This window comes from Sorex fumeus, unplaced genomic scaffold (genome assembly GCF_029834395.1).
Source record: "Sorex fumeus unplaced genomic scaffold, SorFum_2.1 ptg000046l, whole genome shotgun sequence".
NCBI classification, from domain to species: Eukaryota; Metazoa; Chordata; class Mammalia; order Eulipotyphla; family Soricidae; genus Sorex; species Sorex fumeus.
This window is the reverse complement of record NW_026606103.1, coordinates 14937118-14950602: the sequence shown is the minus strand read 5'-3', so window position 1 is coordinate 14950602 and position 13485 is coordinate 14937118. Positions and strand designations below refer to the sequence as shown.

The following is a 13485-nucleotide window of genomic DNA, read 5'->3' as shown; positions in this document are numbered from 1 at the left end:
TAGGTTTGTTCAGGCATTCCAAATTTGGTACAGGCTTGGGAGTTTATAGGAATACTAGAATTTATCTGGTTCTTCAATTTTCTCTTGTTTTGTTGCATGAAGATTCTCAAAACAATCTCTGATGATTCTTTGAATTTCTGTGGTTTCTGTTGTGATGTCCCCCCTTCATTTCTCAGTTTATTGGGGCTCTCTCTCTTTCTTTGTATGTCTTGATAGCAGTTTATTGTCTTTCTTTTTTTTCCCAAGAACAAGATCTTGGTTTCATTGATCTTTTGGCTTATCTTTTGTGATTCCAGCTCGTTCATTTTTACTGTTTTTTTTTATTTCCTTCTTGCCACCTGGTTTAAGCTCCTTTTGATGGTCATTTATCAAGATCTTAAAGTGAGAAGTTAAGCTGAATGTGTGGGTCTTGCTTCCTGATGAATTCTTACAGAATTCTTACTAAACATTCCTCTTATAACAGTTTTAGATACATCCCACAATTTCTGGTAACTTGGTCTTTATTCTCATGTCCAACGTTTAGATTCAGCCTTCTGGAACTGTGAGTTACCCTGGATAGTCTTTGTCTTGGTCGACACAATAAAGTCAGACAGTCTCTCACCCTGTGCGTTCCATTCTAGGCCATGGGTCCCAATCTGGAGTTCTTCAGCTGAACTTCTCGGTCCTATCTTGGCATTAAAATCACAAACAATGATCTTATAGAAGGTGTGGTCTTCTTTATAGAACTTCTCCAACTGCATGTAGACTTCTCAATTACTCCTTCATCATAATTGGATGTTGGTGCGTTTACAACGAAGATAGAAACTGCCAGTAGTGAGCCACATCTATTCAAGTGTAATTGTCCTATTCAGGTTGTAAGGCATTTGAAAGAATCAATGCTGTGGCCAAGTTCGTGTTGACAAGGACACTGACACCTGCGACGCCTCTTTTGTCGCATGTTCTGCCTTATTATCTGTCATCTACAAGCTGTTCACTTAAGTCATCCCGAATAGGATTGACAGAACACTAGATGAAGGAAAACCATGCGAGCAAGCCAAGTTCCGCAAAGGATTCAGCACAATTGACCGCATCCACACGATAACCAAGCTCATTGAGGTTTCTTGGGAGTTCAAGATGCCGCTCTCCCTAAGGTTTATTGATTTAAAGAAGGCCTTTGATTCTGTTGAGACCGAAGCAGTCATTGAAGCCCTAGCCTATCAGGGCATTCAAACTCAATACATCAATCAGGGTCCTCTGTGAGCTGTATTATGGATTCACTACCAGGATCTCACCATTCTACAAAGAAGTGATCATCGATGTCAAGAGAGGGGTTCAGCAGGGTGATACCATTTCACCGAAACTCCTCAGTGCCACCCCCGGAAACATCATGCGATGACTGGAATGGGAAGGAATGGCAGTGAAGATAGAGGGTCGGCAACTACATCACCTCCGCTTTGCTGATGACATCGTTCTAAATAACACCAAACTTTAGCCAAGTGTCACAAATGCTGGCCGACTTTGACCGTGAATGTGGAAAGGTAGGTCTACAGCTGAATCTCACGAAGACAATGTTGTGAAAAACAGTCTTGTTCCTGATGTTCCAATCGCTCTCAACGGAATGACCATCTCCAAATGCAACAGTTATGCGTACCTGTCGAGAAGTCAACATGACGAATGACCTGGCAACTGAGTTGCGCAGGAGGAAAAGAGCAGCTTAGAACGCCTTCAAGAACATCAAAGAAATAACTAAGAGGACAAAGAACCTCTGGCTCTGGGCACATATCTTCAATTCCACTGTTCTTCCTGCATTAACATATGCCTCAGAGACCTGGGTCCTATGAAAACAGGATGAGAATGCTATTCGGGTCTTCCAAAGAGGAATCGAAAGGGCTATGCTTGGAGTGTCACTTTTCACTCAAATGAGAGAAAGAATCTGGAGTTCCAACCTCCTTCGATGGTCAAGAATCAGGGATGCTGTTTTGTTTGCCAAGGCGTCGAAAATCAGATGGGCTGGACATGTAATAATATTTGGAGACTGCCACTGGACTAGAGCCATTACCGACTGGATTCCACGGGACGTCAAAAGATTGCGTGGCCGCCCACCTACAAGATGGTCAGACTTCTTCATCAAGACCCTGAACAATCTGTTTGAGGCTCTTCATGTTCCTAGAATGAACAGATGCCATTGGGCTACACTAGCACATGACAGGGACAAATGGAGACATGACTGGCATCCACTCAAGCAAATCGATGAGTAACAGGAAGTCAAGTGATCAAGTGATATCCTTAACAATTGTTTTCTAGCCTTTGACTTTGAGTCTATGTTTGCTGTTTAAATATGTTTCTTGCAGACAACAGAGTGTTGGTTTCAATTTTTAATCCATCCTACCATTCTGTTTCTCTTAATTGGTATATTTAGCCCACTGACTTTGAGAGAGATTTTCATTAAGGGGGGTGGAGGGCTTGTGCCATCTTTTTGTAAGAATTCGCTATGACTGTGGGGGTTGTCTTATCTTAAAGTGACCCATCTAAATGGCTTTAAGTCTATGAAGTTTAGCTGTGAAGTTGTGTTTTGTTCCTTCAAAATCTGAATGAGAATCTGGTGGGTAAAGTATTCTTGGTGAGGCATTTGTTTCATTGAATTTTATTCACTGTATTTCACCACTATCTTCAAGCATGGATGATTTAATCCGATAAGTTGGTTGTACATATTAAGGATGCTCCTTTGTAAGTGATGTCCTTTTGTGATGTTTTCTTTCAGTATTCTATCTCTATCATTTTCAGCATTCTGATTAAGATGCATCTCATAGTATTTTCATTTTTATTTCTTTTAGCTGGCACCTGTTGGGCTCCCTGGATTTGGGTGCTTGTGCTGTTCAGCTATGGGAACTCAGAAATGATGGCCTTGACAGTTGCTTCTTCATAGGGTTTTTTGCCCTGTCCCTCTGGGAACTCAAGGATTCTTATATTGTTGTTGAATTTATCCCAAAGTTCTCCTGTCATCTATTGGTTTATTTTGAGGCTATTTTCTATCTTCTGGTGTCTTCTGGAGATTTCCTGCACCTCATCTTGGAGTTCACTGATTCTGTGTTCATAAGCTGTTACTCTGTTAATGAGGTTTCCCAGTGAGTTTTTCATTTCATCTTCCAGGTTTTAGATCTGGCATTTATGCTTGTATTTTCATTTGTATTTTCCTTATTTCTGCTCTCATATCCTCTTGTGTTTCATTGGCGGTGCACTCCATTGTTTCTTTGAGTTTCCTATGGATCTTCATCAATCTCATTCTAAATTCTTTATCAGAGAGGTTATATAGCTCATTGTTACTGGTTGGTTCATCTGGGCTAGAATCTGCACTAAGTTTAGTGGGTTTCTGCGTTGCTTTACTATTGTGACTGTTGTTATTTGAAGTTGTTTCTTGTGCATTGTTGTAGTTAGAATGTCTGTGTATGTCTATGATTAATTATGGAGAGGTGAAGAAATACATGGCTGTTCCTCTTCATTCCACGACGTTGCTCTTCATAGGTGGGGTTCAATACTGACCTGGGGAGCAAATTGGTGTCCCTGAATTCAAACCAGAGTCCCGGATGCCTTCCTGGCCTTCTTTTGAGTTTTCTGAGAAGATGGGCAGAGAAGATGGCTTCGTTACTGTTAGTTTATTATTTGTTTTTAAGATAGTTGTTTTCATTGCTTCATTTTTAGCCTATGCTTTCCAATATGCTTCCATGATTACATCTGTAACTTGGAGAGCAAAATTTACTTCAAGAATTGTTCTACCAGCAGAATTCCCATATTCAAATAAAAAAAACCCCATACATTTAATATGCTCAAACCAATAGCATTAAATATTTTTATATTATTTTTCTCTAAATATACAATGCAAACTGAACATTACCTATACATTTACTTATATCAACCCTTTTTGAATTAATACAATAATTTTATCATTCTCTTTGGAAAATAAGCAAAGGAATGAGTTTTATTAGAATAAACATAATATAGCTCTATCAAATCATTGAAATATTTTTGGTAACATTTTGGGTAATATTTAAATTACCCAGGGCTGGAGTGATAGCACAGCGGGTGGGGCGTTTGCCTTGCACGCAGCCAACATGGCTGACCCGAGTTCGATTCCTCTGCCCCTCTCAGAGAGCCTTGCAAGCTACCGAGAGTATTTCGCCCGCACACCAAAGCCTGGCAAGCTACCCGTGACGTATTCGATATATCAAACATAGTAACAACCAAGTCTCACAATGGAGATGTTACTGGGCCCGCTTGAGCAAATTGATGAACAACGGGAGGACAATGACAATGACAATGACCAAATAGTAATTTAAATCCAATTAGTAATTTAAATCCTAAATAGTACTTTTAATAAGTCAACTGTCAGCTCTAGAAATAAGGAAAAAATTTAGAGGAGTAACTATAGGCTTGGATTTTCTAAAGGGATTGCAACATATAGACTTCCTTGACATTTTTAGGTTTTCAAAAACAAGTTTGATAATGCAGTTTTAATGTGTCTGATATTATGTTATATTGATAATGCTATATAACAAACTGTGATATAGAATTGAGCAATTCAAAAAGATATAAGTAAATGATACTTCAGTAATACTAATTGTAAATTAGAATTAACTTACCACAAGTCAATTTTTTTGGTTTTGTCTTGTTTTGTTTTGGCGCCACAGCTAGCTGTGCTCAGGGCTTCTTCCTGGCTCTGTGCTCAGGGATCACTTCTGAGGGTTCAAGGGACCATAGATGGACCCATGTCAGAAGCCTGCAAGGCAAGCTCCCTTTCTGCTGTACTGTCTCTCTGGCCCTGTCAATTTAAAATTTTTTTAAAGAAAAGTCACTCTATTTCCAGCTATAAATGAAATAATAACTTACAGCAGATCTTTAATTCAAAAAATCATTAAATGCCAATAAATTTATTTGTATTCTTAAAAATTTAAAAAAAACTTAAGGAAGCTTAGTATTTTCTTGTGTTTTTGTAAAAACATGCATCAGGTTTGAATTTGCCATCTTGCAGATTTTGTTTCATCATATCGACTGAGTCAAGAAGATCCATAGCACTGAAATACAATAAAATTTTTTTTAAAAAGCTCTTTAATTGTTCACATTTTTACTTGCTCATTTCTAAAAAGTACTATATAAATGAATTTCTTAAAATAAGGGCGTTTGCCTTACAAGCGGCCAACATGGCCGACCCGAGTTGGATTCCTCCGCCCCTGTCAGAGAGCCCGGCAAACTACCGAGAGTATTTGATATGCCAAACACAGTAACAACAAAGTCTCCAATGGAGATGTTACTGGCCCGCTCGAGCAAATCAACGATCAACGGGAGGGCCTTTACCTTTACCTTTACCTTTACATTTAAACTGAGTTGTGGGGGGAGGGGTGAAGAAGCTGAACGATGAAGAATCTGCTCCTCATGTACATGGGCCTGGGCTCTATCACCAGCACAGAAACAACACCACCAATACAATGAAACTCTTAGAAATCTTGCTGAACAGTTCCCAAAGTTAAAGAATGCAGACATTCAGATCCAAGGAGCCAGAAGAGTGCCAGCTAAAAGAGACCCGAATAAAAACACTCCAAGGCTAAGCGAAATGAGTCAAAAAGAGAGGGACAGACATAGAAAGATTGCGTTTATCTGGGAATCTAAAGTAACAAAATAAGAGACTAACAACCAAGAATAGCCGAGATAAGTACCAGGAGGTTCACTCCATGACTTGGAGGCCAGCCACACATGCTGGGGGGAAAGGGAAAAGGCAGCTCAGATAGAGAAGGGAGCACCAAATAATGGGTGTTAGGAGGATCCTCCCAGGATGGGAGAAGCATGCTGAAAGTAGACTATAGACCAAACAAGATTGCCACTTAATGCCTCTTTTGCAAACCACAATACCCAAAAGGAGAGAGAAAACAAATGGGAATGCCACAGGGGTGGTATGGAATGGGGGGGATGGGGCGGTGGGAGGGATACTGGGAGCACTGGAGCTGGAGAATGGGCACTGATGGAGAGATGGGTACTCAATAATTGTATAACTGAAATCCAAGCACAAAAATGTGTACTTCTACAACTGTACCTCATGGTGTTTCACTAATAAAAAGTAAAAAACAAGTCAAAAAATAAATATTTGAACTTTAAATTCAATTACTATGCCATATAACTCAATTTTCAGGTTTATTTTAGGGGCAGAAAAATCAGAATCAAGTTTGTCATCATCAGATATACTATAAAATATAAAATAATAGGAAAAAATTTAATTTTTTAAACTGAGCTATATTTTAAGTGATTCACAGTACTAAGGGGAACAAGTGTAAAGGATTGTTTTATTTACTTTCAATAATTCCTAGGTTCTCAAAGATTTGCTCAAATGAAATGTTCACTCCTAAATAATACTAAATAATACTATTTATCTTTGTTCTCGGAGAGCCTGGCAAGCTACCGAAAGCATCTCGCCCACATGTCAAAGTTTGGCAAGCTACCCGTGGCCTATTTGATATGCCAAACACAGTAACAACAAGTGTCACAATGGAGACATTACTGGGCCCGCTCGAGCAAATCGATGGACAACTGGTGGACGTTGCTACAGTGCTACCTAAAATTAATATTACTTCTTTTTTTTGGGGGGGCATACCTAGCGATGCACAGGTATTACTCCTGGCTATGCACCCAGGAGTTACTCCCGACGGTGCTCAGCGGACCATATGGGATGCTGGCGACCGAACCCAGGTTGGCCGTGTGCAAGGCAAATGCCCTACCCGCTGTGCAGCTTAATTTGTGGCTCCAGCCTCAAATTAATATTGTTTTAAGTACAAAAAGAGGTCAAATGAACTCCTCTCAAAACTCAAATATAACTTTTATAAGTGGAAGCACACTTCAAATAGTCTGATAAATTATTTGAATAAAAGTATAGCTTTAAGGAATGCATGCAGGTAAGAAAGGCTGAAGAGAAAAAGCACACCACACTGTATTCTGATACTGGAGAAAACAGCAGCATTTTCTCAAATGACTGCTGCCATTCAGTTGTCTGGTGATGGAGACTGAATGTGTACATGGTCTGTTTCACCAGCAGGGTGAGCTCGGTCCTCTGCGATAAACGTTTCTATGTAAATCTCATGTAAGCTAAAAGAAATCTTTTCTATATTTACAAGCATGGGTGAATACATGCATAAAAGCAAACTATTAAATATGATTGTAGACTAATACTAATTTATTATTTACTATTAAATATGATGGTATAAAAATTTCATAGAGCATCCCTACAAAAAGAGCTTTAAAAAGTAATTACTATATTAAGATTCTACCACATGTTTTGTAGTCACAGTGTCACCAAAGTAAAATTATATTTTACTGAAGTATTTAAATCTCTCCTATTTTTCTTATTACTAATCTTTATTGTTTTCTCACTTGTACTTGCTAATTTTTGTTTTGCTTTTCCTATTTTTTTTAATTCCACGTGCTTGGTTTTTCATCTTTTATAGGATTATGGTTTAGCTCTATACTAAATATTAAAATAAAGTCAATTATTTTCAGTGTAAATATATAGTATACAAAGCATATTGAAAATATTTCAAATTTTAAGTGTACAATAACTTTAAGCAAATATTATTACCAAATACAAATTTTATTTATTTATTTATTTTGCTTTTTTTAGGTCACACCCAGCGATGCAAAGGGGTTACTCCTGGCTCATGCACTCAGGAATCACTCCTGGCGGTGCTCAGGGAATCATATGGGATGCTGGGAATCCAACCAGGGTTGGCTGCGTGCAAGACAAACGCCCTATCCACTGTGCTATCGCTCCAGCCCCCAAATACAAAATTTACATATAAAATATTTCAGAAAATTTAACCACAATTCTGAACAAACTGCCAAATATAGAGGATTATTTCATCAACATAAAGGAGAAAGTGCTTAATAACTGACCTAGTAGAAGAAGGCACTATGACCAAATGTCTTCCAATGCAGCTTCAAATGGTTGGGTATAAAAGTTTATCCATAGGATTATAAGATCAAGTTAACCTACATATGTATTAAAAAGGATGTTTAAGTCAATACAGTTCAATGCCACCTTAAAAATCAAACACATTAGTTTATAATGCGAAACTACTCAGTATTGTCATTACATTATAAAATAAATAAAACTGCATCCTTAATAACAAATTGCAATCTTCAGATTAGTTATGTGGATAGATTATTGCATTATTCACAGAAAAATTTTAGAAAACAAGAAAGCGTACATGCTGTCTGAAAACCCAGAAAACAGGAGCAGGTATTAAAAGCAGAAATAATGGTGCCTCGCCTGGACTCCTTAACCCCTCCTCCTCTATACCACATGGACGCTCAGACTGCAGAAAGAGCTGTCAGAAACCTAAGAAACTGAGATGGGACATTTTGGCTTTCAAGTAACTTTTCCAATACCTAATAATATATATAATTTCTTAGTCTTTTAACAAAGAATACACTGAACTAACAACATTTTTAAGTTATGCAACTCAGATTTATGTAAAAACAATTGTTTCCGATAATGCTCAATAACATTAAAGGTATATTACAGAGATAGGTATATTATTATGGCCATTCGCTTTGAAAGAAATTCCGAGAATAAACATAGCTTTCAACGTTAATTCACACAATGAATATATGACCAACTTTAATTTTATTTATTTTTTGCTTTTTGGGTCACACCTGGAGATGCACAGGGCTTACTCCTGGCTCTGCACTCAGGAGTTACTCCTGGCGGTGCTCAGGGGACCATATGGGATGCTGGGAATAGAACCCGGGTCGGCCACGTGCAAGGCAAACGCCCTACCCGCTGTGCTATCTCTCCAGCCCCGACCAACTTTAATTTTAAATGGTATATCTGCTGACTAAAAAATATGCAAAACATTTAAAACACATACACTTCAGCAAAATTAATGGATACTTCTTTTCTATAAAATTATGTAAAGGGTTTAAATTAACTTTTATCTTTGACTTTAGTGAATTTAAACTATGTGTAATAATAATATTATCATCCATATAGGAAAGGAAAAAATCAAGCTCTCACTATTCGCAGATGATATAATACTATATCTAGAGAATCCTAAAAGCCTCTACCAAGAAACTCCTTGAAACAATAGACTTGGACAATAAAGTCGCAGTACCCAAAAATTGTGCCCCAGAAAATCAAGTACCTCGGAATCAGCCTAAGGAGTAAAGGACCTCTACAAAGAAAACTGCAAAACGCTACTCCACAAAATAAAAGAGGACATGAGGAAATGGAAACATATCGCCTGATAATGAATAGGAAGAATGAATATTGTCAAAATGGCAATACTCCCCAAGGCACTATACAGATTCAATGTGATCCCTATGAGGATAGCCATGAAATTCTTCAAAGAAATGGATCATTTAGCACTCCTAGAATTCATTTGAGCAACAAATGCTCACGAATAGCTAAAGCAATTCTTGGGGAAAAGGGTGGGGAGGCATCACCCTCTCCATCCTCAAACTCTACTACAAAGTGGTAAGAACAGTTGTAAGAAGTACCAGGAGGTCTGCTCCACGTCTTGGAAGCCGGCAGCACATGCTGGGGGAAAGGGCAGTTCAGACAGAAAAGGAAACACCAAGTAAAGGGTGTTTGGAGGACTCGCTGGGGATGCAAGATGCGTGCTGAAAGGCTGAAAGTAGACTATAGACCGAACACGGTGGCCACTCAATACCTCTATTGCAAACCCCAACACCCTAAAGGAAAGAGAGAGAAAAAGGGAATGCCCTGCCATAGAGGTGCGGTGGGGTGGGGGTGGGGTAGTGGGCAGGCTACTGGGTTCATTGGTGGAGAATGGATGGGCACTAGTGGATGATGGGTACTTGATCATTGTGTAACTGAAACCCAAATACGACAGTTTGTAAGTCTATTTACAAACTAGTTACCATGTAGCTGTACATGGTATCTCACTAATATATATATATTATCATTACAACATATAATTATAAATTAAACTCATAAAAATTAAATTTAAAAAATTCAAGGAGATTAATCTTTACAATATAATTAAGGGAAAAGTTTTATAGAAATACGAACTACCTAGTCATGCATGGTGTCCAGTATTTGATTTAACCAGTCATATATAACGTAAAATCTTCTTGAGATGCACATGTCAGTCATTTCTTGGAATTATTTAAAAAAAGGAAATCTATCAAAACAAAAAATAGATTAATTTCTTACATTTCAGATATTTATCATTTTTCTCTAAGAAAGCATCTTTAAATAAACTAGTAACTTGATAAAACAGAACTGAGCTTGAAATTCACTAGAACAAATTAACAGTAGGCACAAACTAGGCAAATTTTCAGCAACTGATTAGTTTCTCATATTTTATGTGTTTCTAATTTCTCTAAGAGTTTCTTTAAATAAACTACTTCATAAAAAGAATTGAGCTTAAAAATTCACTAGGACAAATGAATACTAGGCACAAAATGGGCAAAATATCAGGTAGTGCAACAGGCAGAGTGCTCTCATTGAGCATGTAGCCAGACTTGATCTTCAGCACCCTGATCATCATCAGGACTGAGCCCTGAGCACAGGGACAGGAGTAAGTCCTGAGCACGCCCAGGTGTGGCTTAATCAAAGCCCACCCACAAATGTTTTCCCTCAATCCCCTGTTCTGTCACAATCACATCTCAGGGTTCATTCCCACTGCTGACTGTCAAATACACTTACTTTGCTTCTTCATCCTCCACATGAGGACGATCATCTGGCATTTGTCTTTTTCTTCTCAGCTCACTTATTATAACAGCTTCCAATTCCATCCAAGTTTCATCCAGGTGAAGCTTTCACCTCTTCTCACAGTTGAGCGGTATTGCACGTGTGTGTGTACAAGCTCTTTATCCACTCATCTCTTGTGGGCACTTGCGTTGTTTCCAGATCCTGGCTGCAGTCAACAATGCTGTGATGAGTACAGGTGTGGAGATGTCCTTCAGGCTGAGCCAAACCAGTCTCTCCAATGAAAAATGAGGTTCCTATCTGGCACACCCCCACTGGCACTTACTCATTTCTGGCTTTGTGTTACACATTTGTGAGTCCCCATGTGAGTGATGTTTTATTTTCACTTTGATTTGCATTTCCCTTATAATCAATGATGACGAATTTCCTTTGCCTCTGGGTCAATTTCACATCTTGAGACCATGTCATTCCTTTCCTTTCCACATTTTTGAATCGGTTTTTCTGATGGAGAGCTTTTTTTTTTTTTTTAGTGAAACATCATGAGGTACAGTTGTAGATTTACAAATTTTTGTGCTTGGGTTTCGGTCATACCATGATCAAATACCCATCCCTCCACCAGTGCCCATTTTCCACTACCATGGATAATATCCCTCCCCCCCATCCCCCCATCCCCCCGTGCCACTGTGGCAGGGCATTCCCTTTTGTTCTCTCTCTCCTTTTGGGTGTTGTGGTCAGCAAAAGAGGCATTGAGTGGCAAACATGTTCAGTCCATAGTCTACTTTCAACATGCATCTCCCCTCCTGGGAGGATCCTCCAAACACCCTCCATTTGGTGCTCCCTTCTCTATCTGAACTGCCCTATCCCCTAGAATACCCGGCTGGCCTCTAAGCTATGGAGTAATCCTCCTGGTGTTGATCTCAGCTATTCTTGGGTATTAATCTCATATTTTGTTATTTTATATCCCCCAGATGAATGCAATCTTTCTATGCCTAACCCTCTCTTTCTGACTCATTTCGCTTAGCATGATACTTTCCATGTTGTACCACTTGTGTGTAAATTTCATGATTTCATCTTTTCTAAGAGCTACATAGTACTCCATTGTGTAGATGTACCAAAGTTTCTTTAACCAGTCATCTTTTCTTGAGCACTCAGATTTCTTTCAGTTTCTGGCTACTGTAAAGAGTGCTGTAATGAACAAACAAGTGCAGATGTCACTTCGACTATACATTTTTGCCTCTCTGAGATATATTCCCAGGAATGGTATTGCTGGGTCAAATGGGAGCTCAATTTCTAATTTTTTGAGAAGCGTCCATACTGTTTTCCAAAAGGGCTGAACTAGTCGGCATTCCCACCAGCAGTGAAGGAGTGTCCCTTTCTCGCCACATCTGTGGCAGCATCAATTGCTTTTGTTCTTTTGAATGTGGGCCAGTCTCTGAGGTGTGAGATGGTATCTCATTGTGGTTTTGATCTGCATCTCCCTTATGATTAATGATGTAGAGCATTTTCTCATGTGCTTTTTTGCCATTTGGATTTCTTCTTTGAGAAAGTTTCTGTTCATTTCATTGCCCCATTTTTTGATGGGGTTGGATGTTTTCTTCTTGTGGAGTTCAACCAGTACTTTGTATATCCTTGATATCAACCCCTTGTCAGATGTGTATTCAGCGAATATTCTTTCCCATTCTGTAGACTGTCTTTGTATTTTGGTCACTGTTTCTTTGGAGGTGCAGAAGCTTCTTAGTTTAAGAAAGTCCCATTTATCTATCTCTGTTTTCACTTGCTCAGTCAGTGGCGTGGCATCTTTGAAGATACCATTAGTTCAATGTCATGGAGGGTTTTGCCAACTTTGTCTTCAATGTTCCTTATGGTTTCTGGTCTGATGTTGAGGTCTTTAATCCATTTTGATCTTACTTTTGTACATGGTGTTAGGCAGAGTTCTGAGCCCATTTTTTTGCATGTAGTGATGGAGAGCTTTAAGAGCACTTTATGTATCTTAGATATTAGTCCTTTATCTTGCGTATGGTCTCAAAATCCTTTCAATCAGCAGAATGTCTTTTAATTGTAGGGCACATTGCTCACAGAATGCAGAAGTGTTCTAGTTTGATATAGTTCCGTTTCTGTTTTTATTACCTTTGCCACTTGAGTTCTTACATTTCAGACTTCACTGTGGTCATGATTTTGGAGAGTCTTGCCTATGTTTCCCCAATGGATTTTTCAAGATTCAAGTGCAATATAAAAATTTTAATTTACTTGAGTTGATTTTTGTTTACAGGGTGAAAGAGGGGTCTATTTTTCCCTTATTGCTTCTGTTTTATTCTTTTTCTTATTTTTCACGATTGTCTGAGATTTCTAACACCTTACTCTGAATGGAGCAGGTCAAGATCTCACAACGTTTCATAATTGCAAGCACTGTGGGAAAGCACAGGGTCACTCCAGACCCAAGTATGATGAAGGCTTGCACCTAATTTCATTTTTTTTAATTGTGACTATCTAGTTTTCCCGTAATCATTGGCTAAAGAGGTTTCCTTGCTCCAATTCATGCACTTCTTCATAAATAAATTGCTCATGCATCTGAGGGTTTCTCCCTGACTTCTCAATCCTATGCCATTGAGAAGAGACTTTTTTTCTTCCTGTACCAACCAATTTTGATTGCTAAAGCTTTGTGTCAGAATTTAAAGTCTGGGGACACAATGCCTCCCATTTTTCCTCAAGATTGCTTTGGCTATGTCAGGAGTTTTGTAGCTTAATGCAAATTTTAGAAAAATTTACTCCATGTCCTTGAATAATGCCACGGAAAT

At 38.6% G+C, this 13485-nt stretch overlaps 1 non-coding gene across 1 annotated transcript; it reads right to left on the bottom strand.

Annotated features, from left to right (window-relative positions):
- Positions 1–13021: 13021 nt before the first annotated feature.
- Positions 13022–13148, bottom strand: LOC130031336 (small nucleolar RNA SNORA9). The gene has a single exon (XR_008793682.1). It is a non-coding gene; the product is annotated as a small nucleolar RNA SNORA9 (small nucleolar RNA).
- Between the last annotated feature and the right edge of the window lie 337 nt (positions 13149–13485).